General features: G+C 38.1%; 1 protein-coding gene across 4 annotated transcripts in view; it reads right to left on the bottom strand.

Annotated features, from left to right (window-relative positions):
- SUCLG2 (succinate-CoA ligase GDP-forming subunit beta) overlaps window positions 1–21,380 on the bottom strand; it is a 103,003-nt gene that overhangs the window by 56,197 nt on the left and 25,426 nt on the right. The window lies entirely within an intron of this gene.

Genomic DNA, 21,380 nt, shown 5'->3' with positions numbered 1-21,380 from the left:
AGGTGAGTGCAGAGCAGGGGCAGGAGCTGTGAAATGAAAACATTTCATCTGTCTGTGAGGCATCACCTGGATCTTTGGCAATTTGAGTGTAACAGCCTCAGTAACACAAAAGAGCTGCAAGACAGTGACAAAAGCAAGTGCACCATATCCTACATTCCAAACAAAAGCAATCCTGACATCCTCACAGAGTCAAACAGGGGGGAAAAAGGGAAAAGAAAACAACCAACCAAACCAAACCATCACTCATCATCTTTGCAGCTCCAGATCACAGCAAATTCCTGAACCATGAACACCTCCCAGGCGCCTTTAGGATGTTTATTAACAACAACCACTGCCACTTTGCACATTCATCATAACAGTGCTGGCTGCTTTGCAAAATCCTAATATTACCAGATCACTAAGTGTGCCTGGAAAAGGGTCATTGTTACTCTCTCCTGCAGTCTGTGGAAATCTCAGATTTCAGTGGTGTTTGGATTAGGTCACACCTCAGACAATAATATTTTATCTAAGTACCAAGGAAACATGAGGATTTGTTGTTAAATTGACAAATTTACTCTTTAATTGGTACAGAGGATACAGATATTTTCAATCAAACACATACAGGCCTTCTAGGCTGTAAAAACATTTTAAAGATTATTAAATATAAGTTTAGAGGTGCAGCAATTTTTGGTGCAGGCAAGCTCTGACACAGCATCATTTCAAAGTGCCTGTATAATAAATTTCAGCAGCTACAAAAAGAAAAATTGAACCTTAGAATAGGAGAAATATTATGAAACAAATATTCTATTTAACACAGGCATTATACTTTAACATAGTAGTAGTTACTATTATTATTAATAATTATTTTTAACACAGATACTGTACTAAGAAATGTTTAATTTCTAAGCTTCTGGAGGCTAAAATTTCTCCACATGCTTATCCATTCAGTAACATTTGACATATATCACTCTGAACTTTAAAAGCATTCTCCTTGAAAATACTTCATGCATTCCAATATATTCATGTTCTGGGCTCCCTATTACTCATGCCACTGCAGGGCAGATAACAAGGAAATTTAAATGCAACAAAAAGTTTTATCTAAAATGTTTCGTAAGCACACAAATTAAGATGAATTAAAACTATAAATCACTTTTCAACCTGCACAAGCAAACTCTAAAAATCACAGTAGCTGCTGTGATAAAGAATCTAATATGGTATTGTTAAGAGATGCTGTAAGCATTTAATTAAATCAATTTTAGCTTCCAGCCATCCTGAAAATGTGAGCTTTGATTGTCAGTGATGGGTGGTATCAGTTCTGGGAGTGATCATCACCCTCATTCCCAACCTTCCATGAGCACCAATTATCTCCACTGGGCTCCAACAAATGAAGCTAGAGAAAGGAATTAATGTGTGCATTTTTATAATCCACCAGAGGACTATCAAGGCAATAGAGTAACTTCAGAAAAACAGCTATCAAACCCATCAACAAACAGATAGAAAATGAGCACAGCCAAGTAAAGATTAGACCTGAAGAACTAATCAATGCAGCAGCTCAGCAGAGCACAGTACAGCAGGTTCTTCATGCCCTCCAGGAAACCAACAGCAAGCAGTTTAATTCCATAATTATTTGCCCAAACTCTCTAAAATTAAATAAACCGTCCAGATCTCATTTTACAGTAACTAGGCTTGATCATTCAGTACTTACCAAGTTGATACACTCCTTAATGTCACCACCTTATCTAAAGAGTTGATTTCTAGAAATGCTCACACAAAGTTTTTGTTTGTTCCTGCCTGAATTCCCTAATTATGTTATGAAAGACCATGCCAAAACAAAAATGTGGGGTTAGCTAGAATATTTGAAGTAATTCACCTTCAGCTTCAGGTTTAAGGAAAAAAAAAAACAAAAAACATACCTTAAGTCAGTATTAAGCTCATTAAAACCAGAAAGGTGTAACTAATTTCTATTAATACCCTTCCAAACTGTTCTAGTAACACTGGAAGAAATGTTTAAGCAGAATTCTGTAGTTACACCTAAAGGACTTGAAGAAAACCTATCACAAACAACATGCCTGTACACCACCTTAAAGCACAAAGTACAACATTTTCGACAGCATTAAGGCTTCAACCAACTTCTGTGTATGGCCATTGACTGACCAGCCTGGTGCAAATTAAAACACAAAAACAAACACAAAAACTCCAAAGAAAACCAAATAACAAACCAGCCTGCTTCTTAAGTGTGCATATGTGGATTTTTAGTCACAGATTTATATTTTTTTTATCATTAGAAACAATACAAAAACCCGACAGCTTTGAAGAGTCACTAATTTAGCAACAAATAGCTGCAAACTGCTCCATGCAGATTAATGACACATTGCTGGTAACAGCATGTGTTCTTCACTAATTATAACCTGAATACATTAATATCTCAGACTGAGCAGCTCTCTTATTTGCCTTTTTTACGTTAATCTATGGAAAAAAGAGAGAGGTGCAGGTGTGGTGTTAGAGATGGGTTTAAGGGCTGGACTGGGCAGTATTGGGTTAAATTGGGTGGATTTGGTGATCTTAGCATCATTTCCAAGCAAAGTGATTCCATGATTTCCAAAGAATCCTTTAAAGAAATGGAACTAAAATACAGCTGGTCCCTAAGTCATATGTCAATAAATAAGCAAGACTTTGACTCCTCAGAAGAATACTCAGAATTCAAAATTTGAGAACTGGGTCTGGCTCTATGTATCTAAAAAAATTTAACCACAGGAAAAAAGCCTTGAGTACTTATTTTTCTATAATAAATTCAGTTATTTCAGCAGGGCAGAATAGAACACTGAGGGACAAAGAGCCTCTACATGGCATCAAACAAAACCTCTCCTTCCCTCAGCCAGCACTGTGAATACAAACAGCAGTGATACTCCTTGCAATTGGAATAAGCTCAGTGCTGTAATGAAAGCCTATTTAAAATCAATAAAATCAGTCCTGCTTTTGGGAGCTATGATTACTCTGGTCCACTGGTACTGCTTGCAGCAAAAATGAACAGCTTGTTCTCAGCCCACTGCTGTGTATATTTAACTACTGAATTCTTGATCGTGAAACAATATAGTGAGAAGCAGAGTTCTGCTGGTTTTATGCTATGCTAATTTATTACCTGTGAACAACTTTCCATTATTATTGATACGACTGTGTGGCTGCAAATTAGGCATGTTAACAATTACATTAAAACGTGCTGTAGCTTATCAAAAATAAACTGCTGTAAAGAACACGAGATGTATGGGAACAGCTCCCCTGCTCATGAACAAAAGGCTTTCTACCAGAGGGAACTCAGGACTACTTTGACAAGACCTCCCACACTACAGAATTAGAGCTTGGGACAAAGGGAGGAGGTCTCACATGAATTCCTAATCAAATTTCTGTCTCACCAGTGGTCTGGCTTCTCTATCTGCAGGGGCTGTGTATAAATTAAATTACTGTCCGCACCTTCTTTAAATATGCAGAACCCATTCCACCATGACATCAGTGTGTTTTTACCCCAGTGTAAGGCAGCTGAGCACAGAAGGGTTCACTGCAAACCCCTGACTGCAATGTAAGCACTGCAGCAGCAGCAGAGAGTCCCTGGAATGTGCCCTGATCTCTCTCAGAATGAGCTCAGCACACATTGCAAAGCAGATGACAGCAACCCATGGTCACAGGAGCTGCACAATGCAAAGTCAGGACAGTCTTGAGTTTTACAGCATTCTACTAACAAGCTACAAAGTGGCTAACTATCTTCCTACACAAGGTCTTTTAAGGCTAAACTATCCAATTAAGCAATGACACCTAAATTATTTTCACTTTTAACCCAGTAACTAAGCCTAGTTTCCACACTGAACACCGAATCTTAAATTTATTATAATAACTTTGCACATTTGGGTCTCTTTACACCAACTTGGTTTGAAATCTGAGAGAGCTTTTCCCAAGTATTGCTGCCACTTCCACTGCTGCCCATCTTCTGAGAGCTGCAGGGATGCAGCATCCAAGGCAGCTCCCAGGCTCTGCCAAGTGAGCAGATTGAGATGAAAAAGAAGCTGTCCACAAGGTACCTCCCACACCTATAAAACTATTGTGCTTTAAGGCCTTTTGAATGAAGATAAACAATGATTTTCCCCCTCCTTTAATTTTAATTTAAACTCTCTTCCTCTGTTATTTTCATCCTTCTGCTCCATAACACCAAAAAGAATTATGTTCTTACAAGCCCACTCTCTACAACCTTTGGTTTGCAGACTAGTTTAGAATTAAAGTTAAATAAATCATCCTTTTTATAATTCCATAGTTTTGAATATATTGTATATTTATTGCTAGATTATAGGCCTCATTAAAATCTATAATGATAAATTAGTCAGTCTCTTGATTCTGTCATTACTGTTATTAATTGCTTTCATAGCCATTACTACACACTTCACCGGTGATAAAAATTTTAAGGCTAGATAAAATCAGCTAAGCTAAAGCTCACTCTCAATATTGCAGCCTTAAATCCTCTCAGAGTAAAAGTAATCAAGTATTCACACATCCTACATGTAAGTTAAACCTGATAAATTGCTTATACAGCAAAGGCAGCCTCACTAGATCCAGCAGCACCACTATAATGCATGGAAAAATATGCACACTAAGGCAGGGATCCAAAAGAAACAGTTCTCATATTGAAACTGCTCATTGTATGTGCTTGATTCAAGCTCCATGGGATATCTCACTCCTGATATTTTTCAGCCTTTAACAGCTTCTTTTTTCAACCTAACTTCTCATTATTTTTTACATAAATTTCCTCTGTAATAGACAAAGGGCTTAGAAAAATGGCTATTTTCACATTTGCTTATAAACTTGAGAGCAGATGTGGTTTGAAACTCAACCAGGAAAGGAACAAGTTTGTTCTTTTGTGGAAGAGCACTGGAGTTCACTGACAAGAGAGAAAAAGCTCTTTCTGCCAGCTCTAAAGCAACATCCATTCTATGGGCAAAACAGAGAAAGGCAGTTTCTGAAACCTGCAGTCATCCTGGCATCCTGCAGCATATAAATAGTAAATACTGAACAAAAATAGAAAAATCCATGCAAAGGGATCCAGGGTTCTTTCTTCACTATACCCAGTAGGTCCATTCTTGCTACTTTTAGACTTCAAAATATCCTTTATATTATGCCCAAGCCAATATTATTTTTCTCCTCTTCAGATGACTTCATTTTAAGAGGCTGCACAAGCAAGCAAAGACTTTTCCTTCTGTATTAGTCCCAGTCCCTATGATCTGACAATACCACCATGGAAGCTTCTCAGGATACTCTGTTAAGCACTGAGAAACCTGGGCGTGCAAAATCATGTGCTTTCCTTGTAAGTATTAAATACGTGAATAAATCACAAGTCTTGATTTCTAAAACTTTCATTCAAAAATTTGTCAGTTTGAACAGATTCTTATCAAGACATTTCTCTCTATTCTTCCCATCTCCTTAAATTACAAAATAAAAAAAATAAAAAATAATTACCTTTTAAAGTTTACAAGGATTTGAAGTTTTCCTTGCCAAAATAACATGCAAACCTTTTTTTGCCCCCCCCCCCCAAGTAAAATATATTTTAAAGTTAGCAGACTCAGATCAACTGTGCCTTAAATTCTTGACTGAATAGCATAACACAATTTGTTTTAATACAGTTCAGGGAACAGGCTCTATGCAATCTGTAGTGTTGAAGTCAAGCAGCCATTAGGAACAAACACTGTTCTCTCCCCTTGCTGCAACAATACACACACCTGCTTTCCTGGAACGTGTTCAAAATTTCATTCTTTCTGATTATATGTAAGGCAAAAAATGACACAAAGCCTTCTCTGACTGATTCTAATTCTTTTATCCATTATTGAACTGCAGAGATGATTTTGAAAAAAAATTGTATGTAGTGTAGAATACATAAACCAAGGCACACATATTAGTTTTTCTCACACTTCACTTCCAATCATAAAAGAGTTGTTGTAGTTGGAGATAGTCTCAAAAATGGAGCATGAAATAAAAAAGCTAAGCAAGACAGCTGGGAGTTCACATGGTAAAAAAGCAAGTTAATATGAATTTTTAATATGAATTGTAGAATCACAAATGTTTTGGCTTGGAAAGGACCTTAAAGCCCATCTTGTTCCAACCCCTCCCTCCCATGGCAGGGACACCTTCCACCATCCCAGGCTGCTCCAAGCCCCATCCAACCTGGCCTTGGACACTGCCAGGGATGGGGCACCACTTGTTCCAGTGCATCACCTCCCTGATGGTAAGGAATTCTTTCCTGATTCAAAATCTAAACTTTCTCTCTTTCATATCTGAAAATATGCAGAGAATAAAGACAACTGCAATGTTACCACCACTATTTCAGAAGTGTTAACAAATCCATAATGCGACAGGTGAACCCTGTTCAAGTAGAGACTTGATAATCAGCCCTTTGCCAAGCACAGTCTTTCCACACAGGCCTGCTATGCCCAGCAGGATCCTTAAAAATAAACATTAAAATGGAAGCCAAAGCTGAAAGAAATGTGGAGGACATCACACAGTGAAGGCTGGAAACCCAAGAGCCTTGGGAAGTGTGAGGAACAGGCCACAGGCTCAGAGGGAGAAATCAACTTTAGACCCAGTTTCTGCAAGGCTGCCAATACTAGGCCAGGACTAAACTCCTTCAAAGGTTTCATCCTCTCTTGCTGCCTCGTAAAAGCTGGGACAAAGTGACCTGACAGGTGCCCATGTGCATGCACTGCCCCACTTGAAGGCACCTCACCTCTTTACTCACCACCACAGTGGTCATTTCTCCTCTTTACAACAATTTATAGATTCCTTCATCTATCAGGTAGTTATCTGCTTAATTCTAAGCACACACTGATGCCAGCTTGGCATTTGGGTGCCTACATAAATATTACCCTCAGTGGGGCTTTGACACATTTCATGAAGAACTTCTTAATGAAGCTCCAAACCTAAATCTCTTCTACAGTTTGCATTTTTACCCAAAGCAATGAAAACACTGAACAGCTCTCCGCTGAAAATTTACATTTTTAGCAAAATTAACATTTCTCTCCCAGAGACAGTTCTGGTTATACAATTCTGCTCTAGCTCTTAGCCTTGTATCCCTTAGCTTTTGTTTCATTGTGAAGGGTTGCATTAGGTACCACACATTTTGCTGTTTAGACCATAAATAAATCAATCCACATCCAAAACTAGAAACATACAAAAGAACAGCAAATCTGGTATTATTTTGATCTGAACCAAGCCCAGTAGGATTGAAATGTCCTCCAGTAGCCTGATTCATTATCCAACTTATTCAGTGGAATTAAGTACAAAGTTTTCAATGTATTGCTGAAATAATTTATTGAACCTCTGAAGAGAATCATGCTAGACTGGTCATTACGTGGGAAACATCTGGATGGGAAAAATATCACATTGAAGAGTTTATGTCTGCCTCAGTAGTGCTAAAGAAAGTTGAAAAGTATTACTTTGGAGCTGCTATTCTACATATGCCCTCGACTCCTTACCCTCATTTAGAAGCACGACACTGATTTGTCACCCCCTGCCAAAACTAACCCAAAATGCCTGACTTTCACCTCCCACAGCCTCCTCTTGTTTTTGTTTACTCATCACATATGTGAAATAGAAGCAATTGCCAAAATAATCTAATACTGGAAAAAAGGTTAAGACCAGACCTATTAGCAGAATCTTTAATATCTAATTCAATATTTTAGACTTAATTACTCTATAAAAAGGCCATCTCACTGATCAATGATACACTGGTTAATTTAGATTCAATGCTGAAAAAAAAATTGTTTAGAACATAGTTTCAAACCTGTATTACCTGAACAAAGTTCTTTTTACAGCTTTATAATATTACCTAACCTATACAATTCCTTCTCACACATAGAGCCAAGACATTCAACAGAAACCCATCCAGAACACATCCCTAACACTGCATCCCTGCCAATATTAATTAGTCTTCTAAGAAAAAAATATATTTTGGCTATTTTTTCTAGATTTCTTTTTAGTTGTAATTTTTTTTTTAATAGTATCACATCATCTACAGACACTTTTCTAAAAAGGCTGAGGCTGTGATACATTCTTTTTTCACACCATTGTATTATGCGCTTTCAATTTTGAATGTTTGGTGGAAGCAAGATAATGCAAACTTCAGAGTTTCAGCTCTCTGTTAGGACAGGTTGAGAGAGAAAAAAATTAGGTTTAAAGTATCCCCATTACTTATTGAACGTTAAGCCACAAACAAAAGCACAGAACTTTGAACAATTTAGTTGGGTGGACCAAACAAGTTTCTACTTGAAAGATTAAAATAAAAAATGTGACAAGAGATTTTTATCCTGAGATAAGCCTTTACTTCATAAACCATCTAGAATAAAATATGAATTATTTCAAACACATGGTAAAGCAACTGTGAAAATACATGTTGTATCCTTGATTTTCACCAGTAGCTTGTTAGCTGAGCCATTCATGACCATGCCCAGTACCAACACATGCAGCTTTTTGGCTTGGCCTCTCTCTGCCACTTCATTTTCTCAGTGGTTTTATAAGGATTTGCTTTTTATTATATGCAGCTACAACATGATCTGTGTGAGGACACTGGACAAGCTGTTAGCTCCATTAAGTTAATAATAGATTTCTGAGTGTGATTTCCTATTAATTTCATTTTCCTCATTCCACAAGAAGCCAAAATTTCAGACAGCCATATGGTGCTTCATAAACAACAATTAAAAGTTATTTTCTAATTTTTAGGCACTAAAAAAAAAGTCCATAAAAATACATATGCTTGGAATGATATAAAGGAAATTATGCTTTGGAATGTCTGCACATGTCTAGGATGCTCCAAGCACTTCCTCAGCCTTTTCCCCATTCACACACTTCTGGTCCATGTCAGCCACTGAAGGTTACAATTAATCACACTGCATGCCTCAAAGATCACAATTCAGATTTTTCTTCCAGAAAACAAACCTAAACAAACCTACATGTATCTAAACCATTCCTATTTTCTTCTTGTGCATTTCTTTAACACAATCTATTTTTTCTTTGTCTGTACAAATTCCTTTGTTTCACAAGGAAAGACTTTTTCAAATTAATCACAAAAGTAGCTTTTGTGATATTAATAGATTTTTCTTCAAAGTAAATGGGATGCAAAGCCTCTGGACTACAGTTTTAAAGCCAAGTATTCTGGATATATGAGAAATGAAATCTGATAATGCACATAATAATTTTCTTTTGCTTTATTACCACTGATCTGAAATTGAACATCAAAATTACGTCTTTTCTTTCAATTGACTAACACCAAAATGATTTTCTGACATCACCTTGGCTGGTTTCTGCAGAACCAAGTCTGCATTTGTTAAAGGAATTTTGAAACATCAGCAACTAGACTGAGAGTAGATCCTACTCACCTGCAGCCTGTGGAAAGGTTGAAATATCAACAATTTCCTGAGTTTTCAACATAGGAAACATTGGGAGGCATAACAAAAACCCCAGTATGTTACAGAACAATGGCCTGAGTAAAAGGAAATTCTCCACCCTCCAGGGCAGCCTGTGTGGAGCCCCCAGGGCCAAGCCAGAAGGCAAAAGAAGGCATGAAGGTCCCCCACCCTGAGGGCAAAGCACTGTCACTGTGCTTGTAACCCAGAAACAAAGCTGCAGGGGGACAAGGGGCCTGGCAGCGAGAGGAACACCAGGGTGTTGGTGTGAAATCAAGTAATTTCCCCCAGGACTGGGCTGTTCCACAGCTCTGTCCAGGGCAGCCCTGGAGGGAAGCTCCACCAGCAGTGCAGGAGAGGTGTTGGCAGAGAGAACAAGACATCCAAGGCTCTGACCTTGGCCACCCTGCTCAGTCATGAGTGCTCCATGCAATAAGCTTTTCATAAAGCTGCCCCAGACCAGTGAAAGAAGAAGCAGGACAACAAATAAAAATGAAAAGGAAGAGTGCATTGCTTTCAGCAGAGAGCTGAAACCAAGCTCTGCTCTCCTGTCTAAGCAGTGAAGTGATAAAGCACCACGATGACACTTCCATGGCACTGCACACTGAGCAGGTGGAGCCGCCAGTTTTCTGTTGACACCTCCCAGGAACTCTCCTGCTACACAATTAATTAATGAATAGACAAAGAAAGAAAAATCTTGCAAACGAGCACAGTTACAAAATCAGGCACATTTCATTACTATCATCATAATTTTCCTACATGGCTTCTTACCACTCACCTAATTCAGAGCACTTTGTTATCACAAATCAAGATTTAACTGCACAATAAACAAGCTGCAAGCAGTTTGAAGTGCTTCAAAATCTACAAAGGTCAAGCATACAGACTTATTTTTATTGATTATGTAATATTGACATCAGCCTTACAAAGCTATTACACAGGCACACAAATTTAAGGCCTAAAATCAATGGATTTGCTTTCAAAACTTTCCTTGGACACACCTGATGAGAATAGGGAGGTCTTGGAGCTAATCAGTGCTTGAGGAACAAAATTATAGGCCTAAACTTTATAAATCACTAGTCATTTGTGCCAATCATCTGTCTAAAGGTTCTGCTTTTCAAATGCCACAGTGCAGAGTGCCCTTCCCTGCAAACACTCCCAAAAGTCCCAGAGCTGCCAGCTACAGTTGCTGCTTTTGGAACTTGGGACCATCTGTGTTTGAAAAGAGCATTCTGTACATAGTTATTTGCATCCCTACCATGCCAAGACATGCCAAACACAGAGTCCCAAAAGTAAATGCATTCTGCCTGCATGGGTAAAGACCCAACACACTGATACACAACATACAGGCAAAAATATTTTCCTACTAAGGATGTGCCTTGAGTTGGATGCAGCCTATTTTGTACTTATAATATCCATTGAATTAACATTTAGTATGGTTACAAAATTGATGTCCACACAATAATTCTCTCAAAGAAGTGAAAATACATTAAAATCAAATACTTTTATAACTATTTTCAACTTCTTACATTTATGCAAAAGATAATTAATACACTTGATAAAAGCTATTCAAGCTATTTTTCAGTTTGTGTGTTTTAAAGTTTTCCCACTCCTCCTTTCTGTTTTTCCTGCTGACACTTTAATCTCCTCCTCTTGTAAATATGAGCTTATAACAATAAATCATGTTTTATTTATTAAAGATATAAACAGGAATCAATACAAAGCAGGAAAGCCAATCTCCATAAAGTTTCCCTCCACACTGACTGAAATTAGTTTTCATATGAAGATTCAAATATGCATCTGGTTGGCATTTAAGCAAGAATGAAGATATTTTCTCTCTTGCATTACATAACATGCTAAATAAAAAATAGAACAAAGTACTGGCTTTGGCCAGTTCCAGTGAAGTAAAATCAATCACAATTCTTCAAAACATAAGTATTGTGCAATGAAGAACCTGACACATCTGAGAACTGTTGCCTAAATTAGCACCAAAGAACTATACAAAGTGTAATATAAAGTAGGGTTTTTTTTACTTTTATATTCAGGTCACTTTTAGTCACAGCATCGTTGATTTGGAGATACAAAAAAACCCACCCTTGATTCTTCTGTAAATATATTCTGCTTGGGAAAATGCCTGTATGAAGCACACCAGGGAACAGGAGTGCAAGCAGCCCACATCACCTTGCCCTTTGTTTGGATTGTCAGTTTTTCCTTTTGATCTTTCTTTGCAGTTGAGGAACCAAAAATTGATTTTCCCAGCTGAACGAAGGTAGAAAAAGGACAATGTTTTATTTAAGATCCTTCTTGCCTGCACATAAGCCTATTTCTTTCTTTATATACAAAAGAAACTATCTTTTTGTTCTTGTAAAAAAAATTTTCCAAGTGGGGAACGGTCTCAGCGTACTGACTTTGGATTCATAACAAAAAAGGGAGGAAGGTGTTTAAAAACCCAAATACTGGCCTCCTGCAGAGAAGCCCACACATCTCAGGAACCTTCCAGAGGCACAGAAGCTTCAGGGAAACAGGTCACACTTGTTAGGTGTCTGCAGAAACCTAAGCCATGAGCAACGTTACACTCAAAACCTTGTTTACAGGCAAAGAGAAAGCACAATTTACATATTTAGACACATAGAAAGAATATATTGTAAATATACCCATGATCTCAACCATGTAGTTGCTTTTTTTTAAATTCCAGATTTACTTGTTACAGAACAGGAATAAATGCTTATATGCAAGGGAAAAAAACTCTATAATAAAGCAGTTTAAATTGTTGCACAACTATTTCCTAATTGCTGCCTCTTTTCCTGGGGTTATGCTCATCCTTCCACTGAACTTCTGGGTCTGTGGTGAGTTTCATTCTGGTCTAGGGCTGTTCATTGGGGTTCTTTGTTGGGAGGAATAAGATGTTTGTTTTGACAGCTCCTTCTTCCTCGCTCTTTCAAAATGGGCTCTTCCCACTGAGTTTACTGTATACAGTGAATAGTAGGGACATTAGATACCAGAGACACATTTTAACCCACTGTGAGCCCAAAATTATTGCATTATCTAATTAATTTCTTTGATTGTTGTAACAACTTATATTACAGAATAATGTGCTGATATTGGCAGAAACCATCATTCCCTAACACCAGGTGTTATTGGTACTCCTGGACCACAAATTTCCTGAGTTTTGTGCACAAATTCTTCAAGTCCTTGAAGAAATCTGAGCTTACAAACTGCTGACCTGCTCTTGAACCTCACAGGAAAGCTGAGGACACACAAATGCCCACAGAGAAGCACAAGAAGCTCCTGCCAATTCCAGGTTTCCCAGTGCTTCCCTTGACTCCTCCAGTGTTTTTAATCTCTTTTTTCCTGTGCACTTGGAAGGGTTCACACAGCTTTGTCCACGTGTTTCATTTGAATCAATTCAGCACCTGACCTGTCACACAGAAGGGTTCAGAGCAGTTTTCTGGACAGCACAGCAAATTCTGTGTAATTATCACCCAATGGGCTGCACTGAGGCCAACCACTGCTAAGCTGAAACCCAAGGAATGCAATCTGTGATCCTCCCTCAGATATATTATCAGCTTTTACAGCTTGGAAAGAACAGGGAGGGTACATAAGACAACCAAATTCTACTATTCAACAGGGCACTCTGCAGTTAGCTAAAGACAGAGAGCAGTACATACATTCAATTACTGATGGCACTGTCCTGATTAATTAGAAGCCTCCATGCCTTTGTCACATCCCAGCCCTTTCCCAGTCCTTTGAGGGAACACAAACATGTTACCCCCCAGTTCTGACAGCTTGGCATTTGTCTCTCAAGCTCCAATCACCACCTCAGCAGCAAAGATATAGCTATATACATTAAACTTCATGTTGTACAGGTTTCATAATATTAAATTAGCCTAGAAAAATGAATGTAAAAGCAAGAGAGAGCTTTTGGTTTGGCAATCAGCACTTGCAGGAAAGGATGTATCTCAACGTGATGTGGAAACCAGCAAAGCTGTTACATTTAGGCTTCCTGCAAGTTGAGCTCTGTGGGGATTTTGAAGGCAGATATTATGCCTGGAAATTGAACTCCAGATATTTTAATGAAATTGCACAGTCTAAACACCACAATGACTGAGCAATCATATCAAAGAGTGGAATTGGGAGCTTTCCCAATTACTCACATATAAACGGAACTTTTCTGGGTAAAAAATACAGAACTGGAATTAAACACCAGGTTTGTTGCAAAGAAAAAGAACGTGCAGCTGATTTAAGTGCCTTGAACCCGTGTTGAAGCTACAAAGGGGCTGACACAGCAGGTGAGTGAGTACATCTCAAATGGACACACTCTCCATGCATGGTGCTCTTCAGCACCTTCTCAGTCCCAGACAAGCAGGACCATGGATCAAATGTGTGTCAAACCTGTCAGCAGCAGATGTGACCACATCTGTACAGCAGCTCTATAACCCTGGGCAGCTGAGTGTGTGGGATCAGCCAGCCTGCCATTGAAATGACAGGGATGTGACCCAAGCACCATCCCAATGGCCCCTCCTACGAATCCTCAAAAACAGATGCTCTGTGTCATCCTGACAACTGGTTAATATTTAATTAACTCAAGGTCAGCAAGCTGCTTTGGCACATCACAAAGCCCACTTCTCAGCTTCTGCAGAGTCATGGAATCGTGTCTGCCTGGCTTACAAATCACATGAGGTAACAGCTGAAAATAAACCTACAGGAGATTACTCCTCCTCTCTGTGCTGCTGAAAAAGAGCTCCAGATTTTACTGAAGCATCAGATATACAATAGGGCAATCTTTATTTGAGGCAACATCTTTGCATGATGTTTTGTTCATGCTTCTGTAATTTCTTACCTTCCAACCTTCTCACTCCAAAATTAAGCCCAGAATTGGTATCTAAGGCAGTATAAATCACATTTGTATAAACTGTGGTCACAGTTTACTCTCAGAAAGCCTCTTAAAGTATAACTTAATAGAATGCAAAAGAAGGTTCTAAATAACTAAAACAATTCATAGAGACAAAAGAAAATATAGTTATCATGGCCTTACCTGCTGTTAACTGCACTAATTGCATCCTTTCTGCACAACTGAAAATTCTGACATTGAGCCATCTTCAGTGCTATGCAACTCGTGTTCAATTACCCCTGAACCTTGGCCCTTAAAAGTTTCTCTTTAGTATTTCATTTGACTGGTTTATTTTGTTTCCTCAGCAGCAGAGAGATTTCTGAAGGAATGCTTACTCCAGTCTGTGGATGTCCAGACCTCTCACTATTTACAGGACTCTGAACATCAGAAACTCAACGTAAAACTCAGCCATAAATCAGAACCCATAAATCAAAATTGTGAAAAATGGTCACAAAGCTGCATAAGCCCAACTACTCAGGAGTCTCATCTTGTAAACCCACAACATAAAATATGAAAGTACATGAAATTTTTTCATTTTAAAATTATCAAATAACTTTTCCATAGAAACATCTTTAAGCACCTAACTTAGCTTCTTATGGATAAAAAAACCCCAACTAAATAAATACTATCTGTATATGCACTTCATATAGGAATGTGACTCAGAAGATAAAATAAGCAAGTTATTTATAGTATAAATTAATCATCATATTTAAATGGCAAATTACTTCATGGCATGAGACATAAGCCTGTATTTAATTGGGGGGAAGACTGCATAAGAATAGTTTTTCCTAAGATAGTCAAATTTCCAGCAATCAGTCTCAAGTCTCTCTTGTTCCACTTTTCTTCCAAAATACCCAAGCAAAACCTGTATTACACTGAAGGCAAGATGTGGAAAAGTAAAGAAAATCTGGCACACTGACCATCTAATGAGCTAAACCCAAAACCGGGGTACAGGATTTATCTGTGGGAACAAGAACGAGAGGGGGTGCTGGGCATGCAGACACGGCATCAGCACTTTCATGAATGATCTGCAGTGGGGACAAAGCAGAACTCACCAAGACCAGGAAAGCTACTGCTAAACGGTGCAGGTGAATAACTGGAGGAAGGGAGGGGTCAAAGACTTGGCAGGAGGAGAGGGAGGTGCAGTGCAGCAGAGGTGAACCTTCCCAGTGACTTTATATTGTTAACTCTTTATACAGCAAACAAACTTTTCTTGGTTGCCTTTCTCTTCTCTTTCTCCAAAACCCCCAGGGCTGTTCTTAAGTATTTAGAACAATAGATAAATTTAAGATTTATGGCCTGAAGTTTAGCCATATTCATCTTACTCAGGTGAGCAGTCCAACTAAGCCCAGGGGAGGTGCAAGAAAAATGTTTCCCTTCATAATGATGCACAGAAGAAAAGCTGACTTTAACTGTAGGACCAGGGAGAGTGTGCCACACAGAGGTAAAATTGTCAACTTCAGATTTTTCTTAATAAAACAAAAATCACTTAAAATAAGAGCATAGCTAACTTCTGGAACTACCCTGAGCATGATTCTGACTAAATATTTTTTTGTGGTGACATTCTCAAGGGTTAGAGCATCATTTAAAATATACTGTGATGCAGAGAGTCAGATAATATCTCCCAGCTGAATCCAGGAGGGTTACAAAGACACATTTTGTATTCATAAATGTGTTGAAATATTTTACTTTTCTTGAACCGCAAATATTTGAAGAAATGTAGATAAACATATTTTAAATTCACAGCACTTTCTCAAATATGAAGTAGCAGATTAACAAAATGTCAGAACATCCTTAGCTTCAAAAACTGCTCTACCATTTTAGGTAGAGATTATCTACCAAAAAAACCCAACTAATCACAGCCTCTTATGATCATACTTCTCAACTGCTGATATATTCAACTTGTAAATTACTCCCATCTTTAAAGATAAAACAAGCTCTTTCAAGGCATCCTAACCTTTGCAAAATACCAGTTAATATTACCTCATTGACTGTAAGAGGCAGAGAAGGAAACAGGGGATGGGAATCATGGTATGGGGGCTGGATGCTGGGTGTTCTCTGAGCTTCACAAGAGTTGAAGCATCAGTTGGGAGAGATTCCTGGCTTGGTTCCAAGCCATGTGCTTTTATAGCAAATGTACAAGTTAATATCCTTACTTGTCAATCCAGCTCATCCTAAACCACCACCTGCTGCATAAAGACAAAATGTGTAATAAATTTAACAGAAACAATTAGCAGTTTTTTATTTAAAAAAATCAACTTTCCCAAATAAATTATACATAAAAAGTAGATAACCAACAACAGTATCTTCCTGCTGTACCCTGTGTCACTTGAGGCACACTCCAGGAGATCAGGGAAATCATGACAATATCAATAATAAACTATCCTATCTTAGGACTGCCATCATTCCTTCTTAGATTTTGTTCAACATGATTGTGCTACTTGTCCTTCTACTGAGAAGTTTAAATGAAGAACAGGCATGAGCATCAATTTTGTATTTGAGAGCCCTATACATGGGATTATCCACTGAGATTTATCACATAGAAGATGCAGCACCACACAGCACAGAGCAACAAACAAGGAAAAAAAGAAAGAAAACAAGAGAAGAATGAAACTTGTTTTCAGTAATCAGGCCCTGAACATTTAGAAGTTGATGGGCACCTAGAGAGTATGGAAGAAGTGATTTCTCTCCTTTACACAGCTGCTAGTACTACAGAGAAAACATTTTTGTTTAGTATTTCGTACCTTATACATAAAGTGTGTCTAATGGTTCTGATTTTATGCATAAAAAAATGAAAATTTCATGCAGCTGCTTCTCAATTACGCATCTGGTTATTGTTCTGCAGCTGCAAAACTACCTTGAAGAACCATAAAATATGGTGTGACAAGAGAGGAATAAATACCAGCAGTCATCTTGTACCCTCCTTGTAAAACTTCGCATTTTTCACCACATGATAAAATTCCTGAATCAAGAACTATAACTTCTGTTGCCTCCTTCTTTTATGAACAAAAATCCAGTAGTGTACTTAACACAACTGAAATTTCCCAAAGCCCACACTCTGTGGCACACAGTATGTTTTGAATTCAGTACCCCATTTCTAGAATACTTTTGACTTTGTGTTTTACTTTCAAGCAGCTATTTTGGTAATTTGATCAGAAATCCAACACAGAGAACAATAAGTCAGCTCAACATTAGTGTCAAACATCTGAAATGAGATTTTGATTTGTTAGCCCCCAAGCCATTACTCATATTACTATAAATCTATTGAATATGAAGACATTTGGTGACAAAGAATGGTTATAAAATATCCACCTAATGTAAGCAGTCTCAAGCTTGCATTTACTGACTCACACTCAGCATGTAATTCTCTAACGAAGGGAATAGATAAGAAAAACAAAACAATTTGTTTTTCATAACAAAATAACATTTCAAAATAACTATTTCTGTAATTCCTCTGGAGGCAGAGGGTCTTGCAAAGTATGTTCATTTCTAAAATATTAAAAAAGCCACAATTTTTAAGTTAACTTGAAACAAAAAAGGTTCAGCTTGAAACAAAACATTACCCAGCGGTGAGCTTTGATAAAATCTGTTATTAACTTTCTTTGGAAAAGAATAAAACTCAAGCTCCCAGTTAGAGAAGCTGGAAGTTTCTTTAGTTCTTTTTTCTGGCATGCAGGATGCAATACATGTGGCCATTACCAACAAATGCATGTGTGCTTCCACAGCTGCCTGGATTCCACAGAAAACCCAGAGGTGCCAAGGCTTTATGTGGGAAAGCATTGGTGGAATGAGAGAAGCAGGAAGGCAAAGGCAGAGAGCCCTCCCAGGGTGTGCCAAGGATGCTGCACTGCTTAAACACTGCTGCACATAAAAGTTTTCCAATTCTCTGCCACCTCTGTGAAGCAGTGTCACAGCATGAGACACAAAGGGAGGAGGGAAGCATAGGCAGGATTACAAGATTCAAACCCAACCAACCCATACAAATACAGAGGAGAAAACAGCACAACTTTAGGGCTCCTGTCCAGGGGAAAGGTCCTGTAGCACCAACATTCACTGAGTGTGAAACCCTCAAAGGAAATCTTCATTCCACCTTGACTGTGCCTTGTGCAGTTCAGCTTCCAAGACAGATTAAGCTAAAGCCCCAAAAAGCAATGTGTGAGGAAATGAAGAATGTCCATAAAAATAACTACAATGCAGAGGGGCTTTATTCCTGCTTTGTTCTGCAGCTGTATCACAGCAAATTCCCCAGGACTTTCTAACAAACTCCCTAGCATAGCACATTTGGTGAACAAAACCCTGTAACACCTTTCCTGGCTCCTCTGATTTTCCAGGACTGATCTTTTTCATCCAGTAGATGAGATAAATAAATTGGGTCACTGACATATTGATTACCAAGCCTCCTACAAAAGATTACTTTAACTGCAGCAAACAACATGTTGCCTTCATAATTTTTACTCTACTTAATTATTTTCATCCTTTTCAGACACAAATGAGAATATTAAAGTTGTTTGCACAACTCTGACACTTGGGATGTTTTCCAAAAATCAAATCATTGCAACATAGACAAATGTAGGAAACAAACTATCATTTGCAATATTATTTGATATTATTTAAATATCATATAAACCATGGTTAGCAATCAGTATTTGTCTTCTGATCATACACACAAAAATTACCTTCTGTGATTGCCAAGCCAAGCAAATGTGGGTCTGAGCAAAGCACTTCAGCAAGCAAAAAACGACTATACACACAAATGGCTTTTAGCAGTACACAACTGCTAAATATGTGCTCTAACTATGCTAAATAGGGTAACAAGTGACTGTTTAGCACAAAAAAAAAAGGAAAAAAAAGTAAGAGGATTTTCCCAATCAGAACTCATAAGGTGGGAGAAGGGCTGAGAAGAAAAGAGCAAATGAGCACAGGGAGGAGAAGGCTCTGAGAAACAACAGGGAACTGAACAAGGGACAGAAAGAGAGTAAAACCACAGACATTGACAAATTTTGTGGAGTTTTGAATTAATGCATTCAAGGGATGCCTATGAATGCTGCAAATAATGGAGCATTAACAGGTATTTTCTATCATTGAGAAGTGGCTTGGAAAGTGCAGTTTCACTCTAATTTTAGATTTCATTCCTCTGACAAGGCAAAATCCATTAAGTGGAACAAAGAAATATTCATGTTCAGTAACACTGAACGTGGTCCAAGGCAGCTCATCCAGCACGAGTTTTCTATTAAATTTAAAAGATTGTTTTCTAAATACTTACCCATGTGAGAATAGGATCATATTAGTCAATAACTTACAGCGTTATTTTGCCTGAAAAGAACAGTTTCAGAAAGCTGTAATTTAAGTCTAAGGAACTTTAATAAAAGCTGTCAGAGAAAATAAGAGGACTTGTGGGAGAGCTGTTCCTCACCAGCAAGCAAAGTTCTGTGTACAGTTCCCTGGAATGCTATTGCAGCAACACATGACTTTTTCAATATATGCAGAAAAGGATTACCTGAGTGGCTTCAAAAAATAACATGAGGGTTTCTGAGAAATAACTCATTATGTCAGGTGAAAAATTAATACTTCACAGTGAAGCACAGAATGGAAATAAATATGAAAATCATAGAAATGCTGAAAGAAGCAATTCTGCTACCTATCCTGATGGACAGAAACAGAGAGGAAATTAAATCACATAAGCAACTCCATGATGACAGTAAAAAAAGATCAGCTAAATAGCCAAGTTTCTCAAATAAAATTTTATATAGGGGCCACTCTGTACAGGATACTCATAGAAAAGCTCTTCCTGGTATAACAAAATAGGACTTGAAATCACATTTCAAATATCCTCAGAAACATCAGGTTCAAGGATGTTTTTAATTTTCCCAGCATAAAAGCTTAAATTAAATGCAGACAGCATTATCACCAACAAATTGTTCATGATCTACACAAAAAGTACAACACCAGCCTAAAGGTCAATTTTTGATCCCTTCTAAACATGAATTGCTTTCAAGTGGTTTTCACAACTAATACTAGAGAGGTGAATTTTCAGATAAGAGATCTAAAACAGCATCTAAAAATGCAGCCTTCCCTTTAAATTAAAAAGCCATGGAGAGAAAAAAACTTCAGGAGCTGAGATGGGAAGGAGACTGGTGCTCACATGACCAAGAACTCTTTCAGTATTCTAAAAAATGGTGAATAATAGGTGACAGGTAAATGACCTCATGAAAAGATGCTTCAATAAACCCTTTCTGTTCTTTATAAAATACATGTTTACCTCTCCAGCCTGATAGAAAAAGCACACCTTCAGTCCAAAGCTGAATTTTATGAGTTCCCTCATGCATAAGCAATAGAAACAGGACATGCAGAGGCTATATTTTGTTTTATTATTTTTTTTAAGAAGAGTGAATAAAAACCTTGCTCTCAATTGAACTGCATTTCTCTGTGATAGAGTGTGAACACTGCACCTGACTGATTCCTAAATGTAATGAAACACTCTAAGTGGCAACAGGCAGCATTCTATTGCTTCTGTTAAAATTCAGAAAAAGAAACACGTGCCAAGTTCCCAGCATCGATTTAGGACTGTCAGCAGTGCCAGCCACCTCTGTGCTCTCCACTGACTCAAAGAGCCAAATGACAGTGCACAGCAGCCCCCTCCAGCAGAATTACAGCCCCTCTCAGCTCTGCCCACCTCCTGGCTGCAAATGATGGCTCCCTTAATAACTTCTCCATCAGGCAGAGCACAAAGAGCAGAACACGAGACTCAAGGGTTTGTGCCGGAGGAGCCCAGAGCAAACCAGGCCCTGAAATGATGCACAGGGCACAGATTTTCCTTCCAGAAATGATGCACAGTGCAGGCAGTGGCAATGCACACACAGCCTACATAAGGATTATTTCCTTAGGTATTGGTGCTACAGTACAAGGAGAAGAAACAGCAAGTAAGGAAATGCCTTCTCTGGTAAACAAGCCCTAAATTAAGTGAGAATTAGATCAGAAGACTTGTGGGTTAACATAAAAACAGCCACATGAGCTTATACTTCAGACAAAAACTTGGCTCCCAAGTATTTTTTCTTCTATTAAATAGTTGCACTGGAATTGTA

Source organism: Zonotrichia leucophrys, chromosome 12 (assembly GCF_028769735.1).
Source record: "Zonotrichia leucophrys gambelii isolate GWCS_2022_RI chromosome 12, RI_Zleu_2.0, whole genome shotgun sequence".
Classification (NCBI taxonomy): Eukaryota; Metazoa; Chordata; class Aves; order Passeriformes; family Passerellidae; genus Zonotrichia; species Zonotrichia leucophrys.
Note: the sequence above shows the minus strand (reverse complement) of the source record. Positions and strands in the feature narration are given on the sequence as shown.